The sequence below is a fragment of the Phyllostomus hastatus genome, unplaced genomic scaffold (assembly GCF_019186645.2).
Source record: "Phyllostomus hastatus isolate PE091 unplaced genomic scaffold, TTU_PhHast_1.1 phas_contig_1, whole genome shotgun sequence".
Lineage (NCBI taxonomy): Eukaryota > Metazoa > Chordata > Mammalia > Chiroptera > Phyllostomidae > Phyllostomus > Phyllostomus hastatus.
Genome location: NW_025333498.1, coordinates 11,295,077 through 11,311,840, shown reverse-complemented (window position 1 = coordinate 11,311,840; position 16,764 = coordinate 11,295,077). Strand labels below are relative to the sequence as shown.

The 16,764-nt window shown below is 36.9% G+C and overlaps 1 long non-coding RNA gene across 8 annotated transcripts in view; it reads left to right on the top strand.

The window, feature by feature from the left end:
- Positions 1-3,697: 3,697 nt before the first annotated feature.
- Positions 3,698-16,764, top strand: part of LOC123807250 — a 269,462-nt gene continuing 256,395 nt past the window's right edge. For all 8 annotated transcript variants that reach the window (XR_006783630.1, XR_006783650.1, XR_006783620.1 and 5 more), the window contains exon 1: positions 3,698-3,838. This is a non-coding gene — a long non-coding RNA (uncharacterized LOC123807250). The remainder of the gene's footprint in view (positions 3,839-16,764) is intronic.

The window sequence follows — 16,764 nt, the reverse complement described above, 5'->3', positions numbered from 1 at the left end:
TTAGAGATCAGCAAGTTAGGCATAGCCTTCTAATTTGAATCAGCAGAATGAAAACTCTTCTCCCTTCACCTAATTCACCAACACAGGTTGGGGGCAAAGTCTCTTCACACCTCTGCCTGGCCCACTTTTTTTTCTAGAAGCAAGTTATATAGCAAGATTTACAGAGTATTCAAAGGATAAGAAATGTTATCTTCCATTACAACCTTCCTTTCATTAAAGCACCTATTGCTTGAAAATATTTCTTTTGTTTAAGAAATTTTCTTTTTTAAATTTATTTATTCATTTATTTTAGAGAGAGGGGAAGGGAGGGAGAAAGAGAGGGAGAGAAACATCAATGTGTGGTTGCCTCTTGTGCACCCCCACCAGGGACCTGGCCTGCAACCCAGGCATGTGCCCTGACTGGGAATTAAACCAGTGACCCCTTGGTTCACAGGCCAGCACTCAATTCGCTGAGCCACACCAGCCAAGGCCTTGTAAATATTCTTAAATTTCTGTCCTGTGTACTGTATAATCTTAGTTGATGGAACAAATATGTGGTTCTACCTCAAAAAAGATTGCTTTCTAGGCAAGAACAATAGGTACACATGAGTTAGTCAAATAGCAATTCAACAGCTTACTCAAAAAAGCACTTGTTTGCAGAAATAAATAGTTCACTCAAAAGATGCCATGAGCTCAGAAGGGAGGAGCAGTGCCATGGAATTGAGGAAGATGAATTCATGGAAGCACAGGACAGCTGAGGCTGGCGTGGAAATTGTTTAAGCGGATAAAATGGAACAAAATCACAGAGACTAGAGAAAAAGAGGGCTCAAACCAATTGCTGATTTACTGGAAAGACACAGTGAAAGAGAGGTTGGAGTCCAGGTTTAGTGCATGTTGCCTATGTGATTAAACCATAAGTAGCCACTCACAAGCTGGGTAGGAGCAGTGACAGCCTGCTGTGTGGAATGGCCCCAGACTTGGTGGCGGGGAGGGAGGTTGTCAGGAGACAAAGGTTCATCTCTGCTACACACCAAAAGTATGGTTTTGGGTGAAAAACTAGACTTGTCCTGGCTGATGTTTCTTCAAACGTGAAATGAGGGATTTGAGTTTGATGTTCTTTTAAGTCCCATCTAGCTCACAGATTCTAAGTGCTTTGCTCTATTTTAATGGAAAGAGAATAGTGGGATAGTCGCAGAACAGAGGTGAAAGGAATATGAGGAGAGGGGTGCAAAGGGGACCAGAAGGAAGTAGGAGTGATCAGCTCATAGAGGCAGGAGTAAGTCTGGAGGGACATTTCAAATGGTATCTCTGACTTTATCTCACCACCTTATAGACTCCCTTCTATTAAGCACACTTGTCCATTAAGCATCCTCTTTCTTTGCTCTTCTGTACGTGTTCCATTGCCATCAGCACCCCACCCTTAGACATGCGTACCCAAGTAGTAGAAAGCAGAGTACAGAGGAAATGGTTTTCAGCTTCTTTTATTGTGGCACCCTGTGGAGCTCTTGCTTTTCCCCTTTTTGTTATGTATGTTTTGATTTGTCACTGATAGTGGCAACTGCAAATCTCCTTTAGTTTCCATGTCCAAGTTCAATGTCCTGATGATGGCTGTGTCCTTTGAACCTGCCCAGACACACCTAGAGACAACATTTTCAAGTATCTCCAGCTCTATGGGGGCTACAAGAAAAAATATTTAGAAGTAGGGGCCAAAAAGAGACCTAGTGAATACAACTCCAGGAATTTCAAGATGAAAAGACCCTCCTACTTGAAGGAGCAGTAGCAGGTACAATTTGGAGAGCCAAGGTCAGTGCTCAAAGCATTCCTTTGTTAGCCACACTCAGCGTTAACATGGTACTTCCATCAATACCTTTTTATTGAGTGCCTGTTATATGCCAGATACTATTATAGATGCTGTAATTTTCTATTTGTCTAAGCCATTATGATACATGAAAATAAAGTAAAGAATGGTTTTTCAAAAGGATTAATATTTTATACTCTATTTCTGCTCCATGTGTTAACTTTTAGAACCCTCACCATTGTGAATATTTGTTAACATTTATTTTTTCAACATGGGTTATATTATTGAAAGCACCTTGATACATTTCATTAACATTTTTATATAAAGGGGTGAAATCTTTGATTAAACTATTTCTTAAGAAATGTCAGATGGATATGCTTGCTTTTGTTCTGTGAGAGAAATGCCCCCTGGTGTTAAAAATCATCTCCTTAACATCTCAGCTTCACCCCTTGGCAGGATCCTCCTCCCTCCATCAATACAGGACCAGCCACAGTGTCCAGAACATACCCCATGCTTTTGTCCCTCTAGATCTCTGCATATGCTAGACGCCCCCTGAGAAGGCATTTTCTTGCATGGAAAGTGTCCAAGCAATGCTCTTTACAACAGCCAAAAAGTCTTGTTCTTTGATCAATTCTTCTGCCACAGTTAGGGCATCCTTGTTTGTTTTCCCTGTTTGGGGCCCAGTGTATTCACTAGAAACTCAGATTATCCAAACTCCCACATCTGCTTTCTCTTCTGAACTAGATTTTATAAATTCACAGAGGGCAGGGGCTGTATCTTATTTGTGGTTATATCCTCAGGGAACGAAGAAAAGCCTAATCCATGTCTAATAAATTATATGAGTGAATAAATGGATGAGTGAATAAACACACCAATTACATGTGTATACCTTCAGCTCCTAGGAACACACTGCACTAGTGTGGTGAGGCATGCAAAGGAATAAAGTGGGTTCCCCACTGAAGGCACCCAGAGGATGGGCCGGCATAAGAAGCACCTAAACCAGCAGAGAATTTTTGTGAGTTTATTTGAGCCAAACTGATGACAGTTTCTGGGAAGTAAAATCTCAGTGGATTCAGAAAATGCTCTGGAGGATTGCGGTTTTGCAGCTTATATATATGCATTACGACGAAAGGAGGACACATAAGGAGGGTTACCTGAAAGTCACTGGTGGTAGATTCAAGAGATGAGAGAGAGGGAGTGTGGGAGAGTGTGTTGGGGGAACACTGAGACTGGATAAAGAGTAAAACAGAGACATACTTCTTTTACATGGGTGGGTATATGATAGTTAGCAATTAATATTTACAGCACCTAGAAATGGTGTTCAGGGAACAAGATAACATGAGGGGTCTGTGGTCTTGTGCCCTGGTGTGGACCCCCCTGCAGGGTCCAGAAAAAGGATTACTTTCGTGTTCCAAAGGTATGTTACCTTAGGTGCAAAAAACAATAGACAGGCTTTCCTTAAGGTAAAGATTGACCTTTCACAAGGAAGCTACCAGCCTAGGATGTGACTACCCATCATAACTTGCTTTTAATTAGAAATGTTTATGTTCAGACCATCCTATGTGGATACTTTCAGTCTCTGAGCTTGTAAGACCTACCATACAGGTCTCCCCTGAGCTTGTTAGGTTTAGCATATGGCTCCTTTTCCATCCACAGATACAAGAGCAATGCATTGTAAGAGATATGTAGAATGGCTCCTGGGAATGTATCTTAAAGGAAGAAGGTTTCCCTTTCTCAAATGTACAGTCTGTGAGAAAGTTTTTGTATGTTGGAAGAAACATTTTTAAAAAGCAGAATTCTGTAGTTAAAAGTCAGCAGTCAAATTATTTCACTTCCCTGTGTGTGGATTATGTGGAAAATATTTAGTTGCCTGATAGTACACAATTGTTGCCTTCTCAGCTTAATGTTTGGAGTGGGACCTGAACTTTCAAATCCTCTGTGTTACATTGCTCAGCCTCTGTGCACCACAGACCTCACCTTCTTAACCACTGCTTGCTGCTTTCGCTTTTTGCGTTACACCCAAAGCCACCATCAGATGTCATGGGGATGAGACTTCAGAAGGTAAGTGAAAAGAAAACAGTAACATGTTTTTTTTTCAAAACAGAAGTTGGTGAAGGCATCGGCCTGAGAATGACAGGAAGCACCACCTTGCCATGTTCCTTCTTTGCCACCTGAATGGGATGTGCAGCCTGGTCTGTGTGGAATCATAGATGGCCGGACTAGAATGAGACAGAGCCCACGTTCCCAAGGGCCCTGTCTGAGAAGGAAGCAGGCTCTGTTGTCTAGACAAGAGGAAATGCTTTAATTTTTTGAGGGGAGGATTTTAAAAGCTAAATGAAGGCTAGAGAATATAACTGAAGTTTGATTGATTCCTTGTTCTTTTTTTTTTTTTGAAGCCTTTTTCCCTCTTTTGTATTTCATTCTAAAAGTCTATCTTTAAGCCCAAAATGCAAATCAAAAGTCAATGAAGTTAGTGAGATCAAAAAGATATAGGCTTGTTGCGCAGCAAGCCTATGTCTGTTCTCCCTTCCCCCCATCAGGAGTTTTAAAATTGGGGTATAGTCAATATCATGTTTAAGATTTCTCTGCAGTCTCCTTTTAGTAACTACAGAGTACATTGCTCTTTTAAGTTAATGTTTCATAATCCTTTAAACAGGATATAAGTTTGAATGTTTGAAATAGTTTTTTCCTACATTGTAAATACTAGGTTATTAAGAGTTCCTTAGACCTTTTTGGTGAAAAGGCAACACAGACTTGGTAGATGTTTGTGGTTCTTGTTCTTGGGGGCTGTGCCTCCAGTCGCCCTTCAGGCCTTTCGTGGCGTGTGCAGCCTGCTCCCACTCTCCCGCTCCCTCCCCCAGGGAATGCAGGACGTGTCAGGCTAAGAAAATGGAACCAGAGGTTTTGAGAAAAGATTAAACGATGATGATTTTAAAATAATCCCTTTTAAGATTTTTTACACATTTCACACATTTTTATTGATATAAATTATTTTATTATACTTACAGTTGAAAGCATTTTGGCCTATTTAAAAGATTATTTCCTTCCAACCTAGAAAACGGTATCTCATACTGCTGCTGCTGGGCCTTTTCACAATTTATCCCGTCTGGTAGCTTTCTGTCGATACAGCTCATTTCAAGTTTCTGCTGCTAGTTCCAGCAGCTGTGATTCTGGAGGCCATCAGACCTAAAATTTTGCTAGAATTTTGTGTTTTTTTCTCAACCTGAGATGTTTTTCACAGCGAAACTGCTCTGTTTCTCACTGGTAGATCTAATATCCAGATCTGTCTTTAGGTTTGACAAACATGATACACTAGCAAGAATATTTTGCATTTGTATAGCTTTTATATACAGATATCTTATTCTCCTAATAACTTTTCAGGTTATGGGTAGATTTTATAGAATAACAAACTCAAATGTCTGACAAGCAGCTATATAGACTCTGGAGATCAATTGTCTACATTTAAACCCTTAAACCACTGCTAATTAAGGCAAGTTACATAATAGCTATCTGCCTTAGTTTCTCAGTCTATGACATAATGGTTTGTGCCACATTTGGTTGTTAAATGAGATAATTCATGTAAAGTATTTAGAATGGTGCATGTCAAATAGTAAGTATTATTTATATTTTTGTTAAATAAATAGAAATAAGTAAGTAAATGCTCAACTCCCTAGTCAGGGAAATGCATATTAAAATAACAATTATATATCATTTACAGCCATCGATTTTTTTGAAAATTATAAAATAATAGCACCTAGTATCAGGGAAATTATACTCATAGACTGTGTGTTGACATGTGAATTGTAATAGCCTTTTTGGAGACCAGTCAAGCAGTGTCTGTGGATGTTTATTGTGGCATTTTCTAAAGTGCCTACCACCGCCTACCAAGCTCTGTATCATCCAGGCCCTGGGCAAGAGATCTGTTGGTCCCTTGCCTGACTCTCTCATCTTGCTTCTTGCACATCAGCCACAGTTGTTTCGCCATTCATTCCAAATCACTCCACCCACACTCTCCTTCAGAAGCTTGGTGCTTGCTATTTCTTCTGACTGAATTGCTCTTCTTTTAATGCTCCTCACTTGCTTCTGCTAGGTACACTACACAGCAACTTCAGTCAAATCCTTCCCTACTCCCACCCCAGCCTGAACTTCATGTCAGGCACTGATTTCTGGTTGTTGATTCCTCCCAGTTAATTATTCTTCTTGGGAATTCAATGCTGATGCACCGGTATGGGTTCCAGGCTGTCCACTTGGATTCTCTTGGATTCCATGAAGCAGATATTTGTCTTTTCCTGGGTACTTTACTCATGTTTTCCATACAGTGAGTCCTTGAAATTCTTATAGCCATTACCTATCACTTTTGTCGGGTACTGAGGAAACACTACAAAGTTGATTCTTGACTCTTTAGGCTTTTGTGGTTCACTTGGGCCCACACAATTCCTGAGCCAGGGAGGTGGACCTGGCAGGATGACAGCGCTGATTTGATGGAAATGTGCTTCAGCTCCCTAAAGCGAACCCATAGAGCCCTCAGAGAGAAATTTGGGGAAACAATATCGAGTTGGAAATAGTAAACATTCTAAAAATAAAACAGCATTGTCTTAGAAATGCAAGAAGCAGAGGCAAAAATATGTGGTTTGAATTATTAGCAATAAAATTAGTGACCCAAACCCCCCATATTTTAGGGTAAGAATATGTCCTTTTTATCATACCTTTCAGGCATCTGAATTTTTATATTTGCTCGTCTCATGTTTTCTACCAGATCTAAGGGTGGGTTTGTGTACTGCTTTTATTGTATGGTAATTTTCAGGCACCCAACTGTCTTCACTTTAAGTAGGATAATTTAGGAATGCTAATTCTAAACTTACTCTCCCTGAAGGCAAGATAAAGATTTCATAATGTTTGATTTTAGAAGATACAAATGTTTTGCTACAATATAAGTGTCTTACTATTATCTTTAGAGGGTTTCTAGCTTACTACTGAAAATGGGGAGGCATCTTATTGTCCATATGTAGCCTACCTGGCTCACTGTTGGGGGGGATGGTGGTGGAGCAGGGTCACAGGTTATTAAATATTTTACCACATTTTTTGCTTCAAATTTTTTTTCCTGTTTCCCTCCTCTAAAACATAGGTGTGTCTTTTGGTTCAGTGTGTCTTATAGTCCGAAAAATATGGTAATTCAAAATTATTTTACTGACAGGAGAAAAGGATGTTTAAACTCTGAAAGTGGGAAAAAGAGATTCCAAGAGTATTATTGTTTGAGCTTTAGATTTTCTTAGAGCAATTTCCTCCATTAATATGTTTATAAAATAGAACTTTTTCTTTCTACCAAAAAAAGTGCACTTGAAGAGGAGGAGTAAGGGGAATGATTGAAGAACAGTGTAAGAATTGTGAATTCCTAACACACATGCTTAATAATCACCAAACAGCAACAAATTTCAGAGATTAATAATTTTTTCCTTCACTATAAATTTTGAGTTTCGACAATCACTTGTTTAGGACAGAGGCCTTTTGATTATGTGAAGTGGCAGAGCTCAAAAATCATACATACATAAAAAAAATGTAAATTCCCTCTTATTATCCCCGTTTAAAGCAATAGTGAAAGAAATGAGCAATACAGAAAGAGCAGCAGGTCAGAGCCTACTTGCTGCAGAGGAGACCACTGTTCTTCCTGTGATCTCAAGATTGACCTTTCACCTTCTCTTGCCTTAACTCCTCTGAGGGGAAAATAGTTTGGGGGTTGGGAAGCTTTGCATTTTCCTTTTCACCATCAATGAGCTGGATTTCTAGAATCATAAAACCACGCTGAAAGCCCACGCTCTTAGAACCATGGGGGAAGTTTTTATCTGTTGATTAGCTGAGAAGCTTATTTTCCATATTGACAAGCAGTAGTCATTTTAGTTGTGTTCTGGTAAAAGTCAGTATAGATATTAGACATCAGCTCAAAGACTCTTGACAAGTTTTTACAGACAGGACCCCCAGTACCCTAAGGTTTGGCTTAATTGTAAAGTCTAACATCATTACCCTTTTGAAAATCTTGAAATCTGAAACAATTAAATAATGGACTTCAATCTTATTAGCAGAGAAAGTAGTAGAGAAAATTAGTAGTAGACAGTGTATTGAATAATTACAATGTCTTTTCTTCCCAGACACCTAGAGTCATCCTTGAGAATTTTTGTGGTAATTGAAATAAAAGCCTTTAACAGGTTCTTCCCTTTGTTATAAATGTGTCTGCCAAGCAATATGCTTGGAAGCTTATTAATGGATGGCTGTTTAAGATAATGTTTTTTTAAATAAATGTCATTGACCTATCTACTCCATTCTTGTAGTCTCTTTCTAAGATTTATAATTTTCTGTTCTTAAGCTAAAACTACATGACTGTAATTCATTTCTGGTAAAGAGTCATTAAAGAATAATAGTATTTTCTTTTTAACTATAATGTGTACCAATGTTATCTGCTACTTTGTAAATAAGAGGAAGTACTGAGAAGAACGTTTAAAGATACTTTTATTTGTAGAGCTCAATTAAATATTTTCACATGATTTTGATATATATAAAAATTATTATAAAACTATAAAATAAAAACAGATATTTTACTGGCAATAAAATGAACAATATGCAAATATTTCTAATACATATAAACATGGAGACCTTTAAAGTTTTTAAAATTCTTAATTAAAATCTATTGTGTGTAGTAAAACTTTTAATATTTTATGACACACATTTATTTACAAAATTAAATTTGAATGAATGTTAAAATCTTTTTCACCTCTTGATTCCATTCTCTTTTATATGCTTTTTATATTCTCTTTACACATACACACACACATTCATACACTCATCTTTTTTCTTTATCAAATGTAAACATGGATTATTTTGACAGAAATTAAGATTGAGGTCATACAAAATGACATCTATAGCACTAAAATTTTATTTAGAAAATGCAAAGTATTCCTAAGAAATGAAAAAATCACTTTATACAGGCTAATTTCACATGTTTATAGTACATATGTATATAAGTTATATATACTTTTATTATTCACAAACTAGGAGTTTGATGAAGAATGTTTTCAGAGAATAATTTGATTTAGAAATGAGGAGAAATTTTTTTTGATGGTAAAACATATTCTGTCATTAGTGGCATAGGTGTGAATAAAGCCTTTCCAAATCCTCTGGTTGCCTACCCACTAAAACAGACCTTACTAGAGTTATATCTTTAGCCATAGAACAAGGAGGTTTGTAACTAGAAGTGTCAGCATTTGAAGTTGGCCTCATTTAGAAAAGGGTGGAGTCACAAATACTAGGAACAGAGTTCTCTAGGCTTCAACATAATGTGTTATCCTCTAGTTGCAAACTATACCTTAGTTTACTTTTGTTGCTTTCAACTAGACAGGATGTTTACAAGATTGAGCCCTGGCTCTTGGCCAAGTAGAAAGTTCATACCCTTTTTTTATTTTATCTCTGGAGCCTTTTTCCACAACTTTTATATGTTGCTAAGTAACTGACAATTTTATATTTGTTTTTGTTTTCCTGAAAGCTGATCTTCAAGTAAATTTGTTAAAAATCAGAACTGATTGTCTGGTTATCACTTTAAATGTTATTACAACATAGTTATTTGGTAGGGTTTATTCTTTGCTAACAGACCTGCTTGTTATTGAATAGACATGGCTTCTAAGCTCTGCTGAATTACATATTTTCTTCCTGAGTCTTCCACGTCCATTTAGCCAAGAAACCGAGGTGGGAAAAGGTGTTTTGACTCCAACAGGAGAATATGCTTTCTTTCATGGAAATGCAACTAATTTAGGAGGCACGAGGCAAAAGCATGGGTGAGAATAAGATTGCCCAGGAAGAAGGAAGACAAAGAAAAAGGTAGAATATAGGCACATGCAGATTCAACATTTAAACTAAGAAGGAAAAACTCAGAAACTGGAAAGGAATATTCAGCAAAGTCAGAGGAGGTAGAATCCCACAATTTAAAAAAAGGAAGTTGTGAAAAGAATGGAGCCATCTGTAGTGTCAAACATCGCAGCAAGCCCAAGTGACAAAGTAAAAAAGTGCTCAGTGAAGCTGGAGACTGAGATTTCATGGTGGGCTTTGAGAAAGTAATTTTAGAATACTGACTGGCAAAGAGGAATGGGAAGTGGAGCCCGTGAGCATAAACAACACCTATAAAAATATTTGGTAGTGGGCAGAAAAGGCAGAGTAAACAGATTGAGCCAGAGAGAAAATTGAGGGAAGAGATGAATTTATTTTGGTTCTTAGAAGTAAAACTCCATTTCTGATATAAATATGAGGATTTAATCTAAAACTTCCTATAACATTTAGAAGGTTTCAGGGCAACAGCTCTGATACAGCAAAATAGAAGTAAACAGCCAAAGTTAATTAATTAATTTATTTTTCATCAAGAGCATATACTTTAATAAAAAATCATGTAGGTCTATTTCCTACATGATTCAGAAATGAAAGAAGAGAGATTACAACTGATACCACAGAAATACAAAGAGTTGTAAGAAATTAATATGAAGATCTATATGCCAAGAAATTTGAAAACGTAGGTGAAATGGAAAAATTTCTAGAAAAATATAGTCTTCCAAAATTGAATGAAGAAGAAGCAGAAATCCTGAACAGACCAAAAACAGCTGACAAAATTGAAGCAGTAATCAAAAAACTCCCAACACACAAAAGCCCTGGACTGGATGGTTTCACGGGAGAATTCTACAAGGCATTTAAGGAAGAGCTACCCCTATCCTTCACAGACTATTCCAAAAAATCCAAGAAGATGGAAGACTCCCAAACTCTTTTTATAAAGCCAGCATCACCATAATCCCAAAACCAGATAAAGATATAACAAAGAAAGAAAACTTCAGGCCAATATTGCTGATGAACATATACACTAAAATCCTCAACAGAATATTGGCAAACCATATCCAGTAACACATTAAAAAGATCATATGTCATGATCAAGTGGGATTCATCTCAGGAATGCAAGGGTGGTACAGTATTTGCAAATCAGTAAATGTAATACATCACATAAACAAAAGGAAAGACAAAAATCACATGATCATATCAATAGATGTGGAAAAAGCATTTGATAAGGTACAGCACCCATTTATGATAAAAATACTCAGCATAGTGGGAATGGAGGGCGCATTCCTCAACATAATAAAGGCCATATATGAAAGACCTACAGCCAACATCATACTCAATGGGCAAAAACTTAGAGCTTTCCCACTAGGATCAGGAACAAGACAAGGATGTTTGCTTTCACCACTCCTATTCAACATACTTTTGGAAGTTCTAGCCACAGCAATAAGACAAGAAAAAGAAATAAAAGGCATCCAAATTGGAAAGGAGGAAGCAAAACTGTCATTGTTTGCAAATGACATGATCGTGTACATAGAAAATCCTACAGATTCCATCAAAAAACTACTTGACCTAATAAGTGAATTTGACAGAACAGTGGGGTACAAAGTCAATATTCAGAAATCAAACACATTTTTGTATACCAACAATGAGATATCAGAAACAGAAATCGGGGGAAAATATCCCATTTGATATAGCAACAAGAAAAATAAAGTACCTAGGAATAAACCTAACCAAGGAGGTAAAAGACCTATACTCAGAAAACTACACAACGCTGAAGAAAGAAATTAAGGAAGACACAAACAAATGGAAGTATGCACCATGCCCATTGATCAGAAGAACTAACATCATCAAAGTGGCCATACTACCCAAAGCAACTTATAGATTCAATGCAATCCCTATTAAAGTACCAATGACATATTTCACAGATATAGAACAAACATTTCAAAAATTTATATGGAACCATAAATGACCCTGAATAGCTACAGCAATTTTGAGAAAGAAGAGCAAAGTAGGAGGAATTACAATACCTGATATCAAACTGCATTACAAGGCCACTGTAATCAGAACAGCCTGCTACTGGCATAAGAACAGACAAGTAGACCAATGGAACAGAATAGAGAGCCCAGAAATAAACCCAAGCCTCTATGGTAGGGGTGTCAAACTCATTTTCACAGGGGGCTGCATCAGCCTCACAGTTCCCTTCAAAGGGCCAAATGTAATTTTAGGACTGTATAAATGTAAAACTACTCATTAACTAGGGGCAAGGAGCTCTGCACTGCCATGGGGTAGAAGCAAGGTTCCAGGCTGATAAAACAAGGCAGAGGGTTGGATTTGGCCCACAGGCCTTGTGTTTGCCACTTGTGCTCTATGGTCAATTAATATTTGACAAAGAGGGCAGCAGCATAAAATGGAGAAAAAATAGCCTCTTCAACAAATGGTGTTAGAAGACCTGGACAGCTACATGCAAAAAAATGAAACTTGATCACTGATTACAACATACACAAAAATAAATTCAAGGTGGATAAAAGATGTAAATGTAAGTTGTGACACCATGGAAGTCCTAGAGGTAAACATAAACAGGAAAATCTCAGATATTCCATACAGCAATATTTTTACGAATATGTCCCCTAGAGCAAGGGACATAAAGGAAAGAATAAACAAATGAGATCTCATCAAAATAAAAAGCTTCTGCACAGCTAAAGAAAACAGCGTTAAAATGAAAAGAGAACCAACTATATGGGAAAACATATTTGCCAATAATACCTTGAACAAAGGTTTGATCTCCGAAATATATAAAGAACTCAAATGACTCCACTCTAGGAAGACAAACAACCCAATTAAAAAAGGGGCAAAAGACTTGAACAGACACTTCTCCAAGGAGGACATACAGAGGGCCCAGAGACATATGAAAAGATGCTCAGCACCACTAGCCATCAGAGAGATGCAAATTAAAACCACAATGTGATACCACTTCACATTGATGAGAATGGCCATCATAAACAAATCAAGGAATAATAAGTGTTGGAGAGGATGTGGAGAAAAGGGAACCCTAGTGCACTGTTGATGGGAATGCAGGCTGGTGCAACCACTGTGGAAAACAGTATGGAATTTTCTCAAAAACCTAAACATGGAACTATTGACCCAGCAATTCCACTGCTGGGATTATACCCTAAAGAAAAAAAAATCATGTCTATTTCTGGACTCTATTTTGTTCCATTGACCTATTTGTATATTTTCATGTCAATATCACAGTTTTCACTACTGTAACTAATCTTCATCTTAAAATTAGATAGTGTAGCTCTTCCAACTTTTTTGTTTTTCAAAATTATTTGGGCTATCCTAGGTCTTTGCATTTCTATATGAATTTTAGAATGAGCTTAGCAAAGCAGTTTATTTTTCAATTCTATTTTTGTTAGTGTTTCATTTGATAATTCCTACTTCCATGTCTTTATGTCCACCAATTCTTTTCTTCTGCAATGCATATTCTGTTCATGTAATAGTTCAATGTATTTTTCATCTTCAACATTGTAGTTTTCATCTCCAGAAGTTTTATTTTGTCTTCTTATATTTTCCATGCCTCTCAAATTTTTGAAAAATTTAAAAAATTGTATAATAGTTTTAATATTTGTGATTGCTAACATCTGTGTTATTTCTGGGTTGGTTTCAGTTGATTCATTTTTCCCTTATAATGGGTCATATTTTCCTGCCTCTTTGCATGCCTGGCAATTTTTTTTTTTAAGATTTTATTTATCTTTAGAGAGAGAAAGGAGGGAAATAGAGAGAGAGAGAGAAACGTCAATGTGCGGTTGCTGGGGGTCATGGCCTGCAACCCAGGCATGTACCCTGACTGGGAATCAAACCTGCGACACTCTGGTTTGCAGCCCGCACTCAATCCACTGAGCTATGCCAGCCAGGGTGCAATTTTTTATTTTATGCCAGGCATTATGAATTTTACCTTGTTCCTGCTGGATTTTTAAGATTCCTGTAAGAGTTTTTGAACTTTGTTCTGGGATGCAGTTAAGTTACTAGGAAACAATTTGATCCTTTCTGTTCTTCTTTAAAGATTTGTTAGATGGGATCAGAGCAGTGTTTAATCTAGGGCAATTACTATTACTGCAGCAAGAGCCTTCTGAATACTAACCTAATGACCATAAATCATAAAATTTTCCATTTCGTTGATACAAACAGGACTATTTCTAGGCCATATGAGATCCAGTTTCTATTACTCTCATTCTTTGATTTAAAAAAAGTTATTTTTCATTTTTGGGGGGAGAGGGGAAAGTGAGGGAGAAAGAGAAGGAGATAAACAACGATTGGTTATCTCTCTCATGCCCCCATTTGGGGACTTGGCCCATAACCCAGGCTTGTGCCCTGACTGGGTTTTGAACTGGCAACTTTTTGATTCTCAGGCTGATGCTCAGTCCACTGAGCCATATCATCCAGGGCACTCATTCTTTCAAAGGAGTCTTTCTCAGTCCTCAGGTAGTTTCCTCAAATGCATGTGACTGGTAGTTCTCTACTGAATACTTGAGGGAGGTTCTCTGCAAATTTCCACAGTTCTCTCTCACTGCATCTCTCTCCTCTCCAGTTTTCTGATCCATGAACTCTAGCCTTCTTGATTTCCACAGACTTTCAGCTCCATCTCCTCAACTCAGGGAATCTACCAGGTTCACCTTCCCTGTGTCACCTTGTGGATACTCCCGTAGGGTTTTATATAAGGTCATCTTAAGTTTCACCTCATTTATTTCCTGTATCTCAGGAAGTACTCTTCTTTGTTACCTGATATTGAGTGTCTTGAAAACAATTCTTACATATATATTGTTTATTTCAGTTGTTCCAATTTATTTTGGGTTGGAAATAGAATTCTAGCTAGCTTCTTGACATTTTCCTTGGATGACACAATTATCTTTTTTTAACCTTTTCAATTTTTATTTAAAATATTTTAAAAATTTAATTACAGTTGACATACAATAATAGTTTCAGGTGTATAGCATAGTGCTTAGTTATTTATATAGTTTATGAAGTGATATCCCCATAGACACAGTTATCTTAAATTTTAAAATATTCAAAATGGAACTCCAAATTTTCCTCTGAAAACTCTTCTTTCTCTATCTTTGCTATCTCAATATATGGTACCAGCAATGATACAGTTGTTCAACCTGGAAACCTGGAAGGCATTCTTGATTTCTTCTTTTTCCCATACCCAATCCTTCAGCAACTCAGAGGTTGTATCTCCAGTGTATGTTCAATCTATTTATCTCTCCATCCCTACTTCTGTCACACAAGTTGAGAACATGGTCATCTTCCACTGAGATTATTATGTTAGTATCCTAATTAATCTTACTCTTTCCTCTTTTGCTTCCTCTACCCTTCCCTAATCATTCACAACATAGCACTGTCTGTAAGTTTTTAAAACTATAAACCAGGTCAAATCACACATAAAATCCTTTAAAATACTTTTATTGCACATCAAAAAACAATTCAAACTCTTCACAAAGTTCTACAGGATACAACAAATTTGACCAAATGTACCTGTTCAAGAGCTATTCACATTCCCCTAACTATGCTTTAGTTACACTAGCCTCTTGACTTTCTAGAATCCTCCAAACTCTTCTCTAGCTTAGAGCCTTGCCACCATGTGGAATGTTCTTACTCTAGTTTTATAATATGACTAATGCTCTCTCTTTCTTTAAGTCTTGACTTAAAATCTCTGCAGGCGAGCTTTCACTAACTTCCCCACTTAAGTACTTTGTTTTTAGCTATCATAGTACCCTGCCTGTTATCTTCATGGGACTTGATCATTTTGCAATTATATTTTGTAATTATATGAAACTACTTAAACATTTTAAGTCTGCTCTCTAAAGACTGTAAACTTTGCAGGCCTTGAACCATGTCTTTTTGCTCACTGTATAGCCAGCACTTAACGCAGCCTGTTACATTGCAGGTATTCAATATTTTGTTAGCTTAATAAAGGAAATGACTGAGTTGAAATTACATTTGTCATGATTTCCTGATGCTAGAAAAAATATCATAGCTACTTTCTTGTTGATTGCTAAAATTCCTTAGTTAGAGTACTTTTTTTTTGTTTAAGAGCTATTTCTTTGGAGAAAAATTAGACTTTTTAGACTTTATGAGATTTCCCGAGGAGGAAAACAGAGGGTACAGTTGATATGTGAGTGCTGGCCCTATGAGATGAGTGTTCGGGGAAGAAAGAATCAGAGTGAAAACGGGTCTGGGACATGCTCTACAAGCATGACCTGTGTCATATTTACCTATGGTAGGTGAATTGTAATCTCTCTGTGATTTCTATATCCATATTTGTGTATACAGGATGAGGAAATAGTAGGTTTACAGTTGTTCATATGGAAAAATATAATTAATAAATAATAATATAAGAATACACTTTATGTTTTACATACTTATAACTGTAAACCTACTTTTGCCCCACCCTATATTATATGCTCCATTGGCTGTAATTAGTTAACATTTATGTAATAGCCACAAAATACCACTTAACTTTCACAACCTAATGAAGAAGTTATCTTTATTTTTTCCCATTTTATAGAAGGGGAAATAAAGTTCAGAAAGATTGTATTTTTTCCCCCAAATTTTAAATTGAACACTTGCCTTCAAAGCATGAGCTTTGAATCATCTAGTCCTACTGCTAAACAAACTGGACTTGTTGACGTGTTTCCCAAATATTCATAAGGAACCATCAGGAAAATATAAGGACTTTGAAGGACCAGGTTGTATTCTGTGTGTTCAGAACCACGATTTTCATTCTGCCGGGAGGTCCTCACATGAAGAATGCTGTCCTCATATATAAAAGTGTCAAGATTCTGTGATGTGCCAAACCTTAAGTAGGTAACATTAGCTGTCTGATGACTGGTCTCACTCTCCTGTGATACTGATAAGAAATACACAAAAGCCTTCATGTTTTGAATTTCGTAGTAACAGAATTGTGAGGTTCCAGAGGAATAAAAAACACTGTCTTGTCTTCCAGTTTATCTCCTGTATCTAGCACACATTATGTACTACATGTGGAATTTTATCACCAAATAGACAAAAAATATGAAAATTTTCATCCTTCCTTTGCTCCTTTATTTTGTGAGTGTCCTTTCATATTT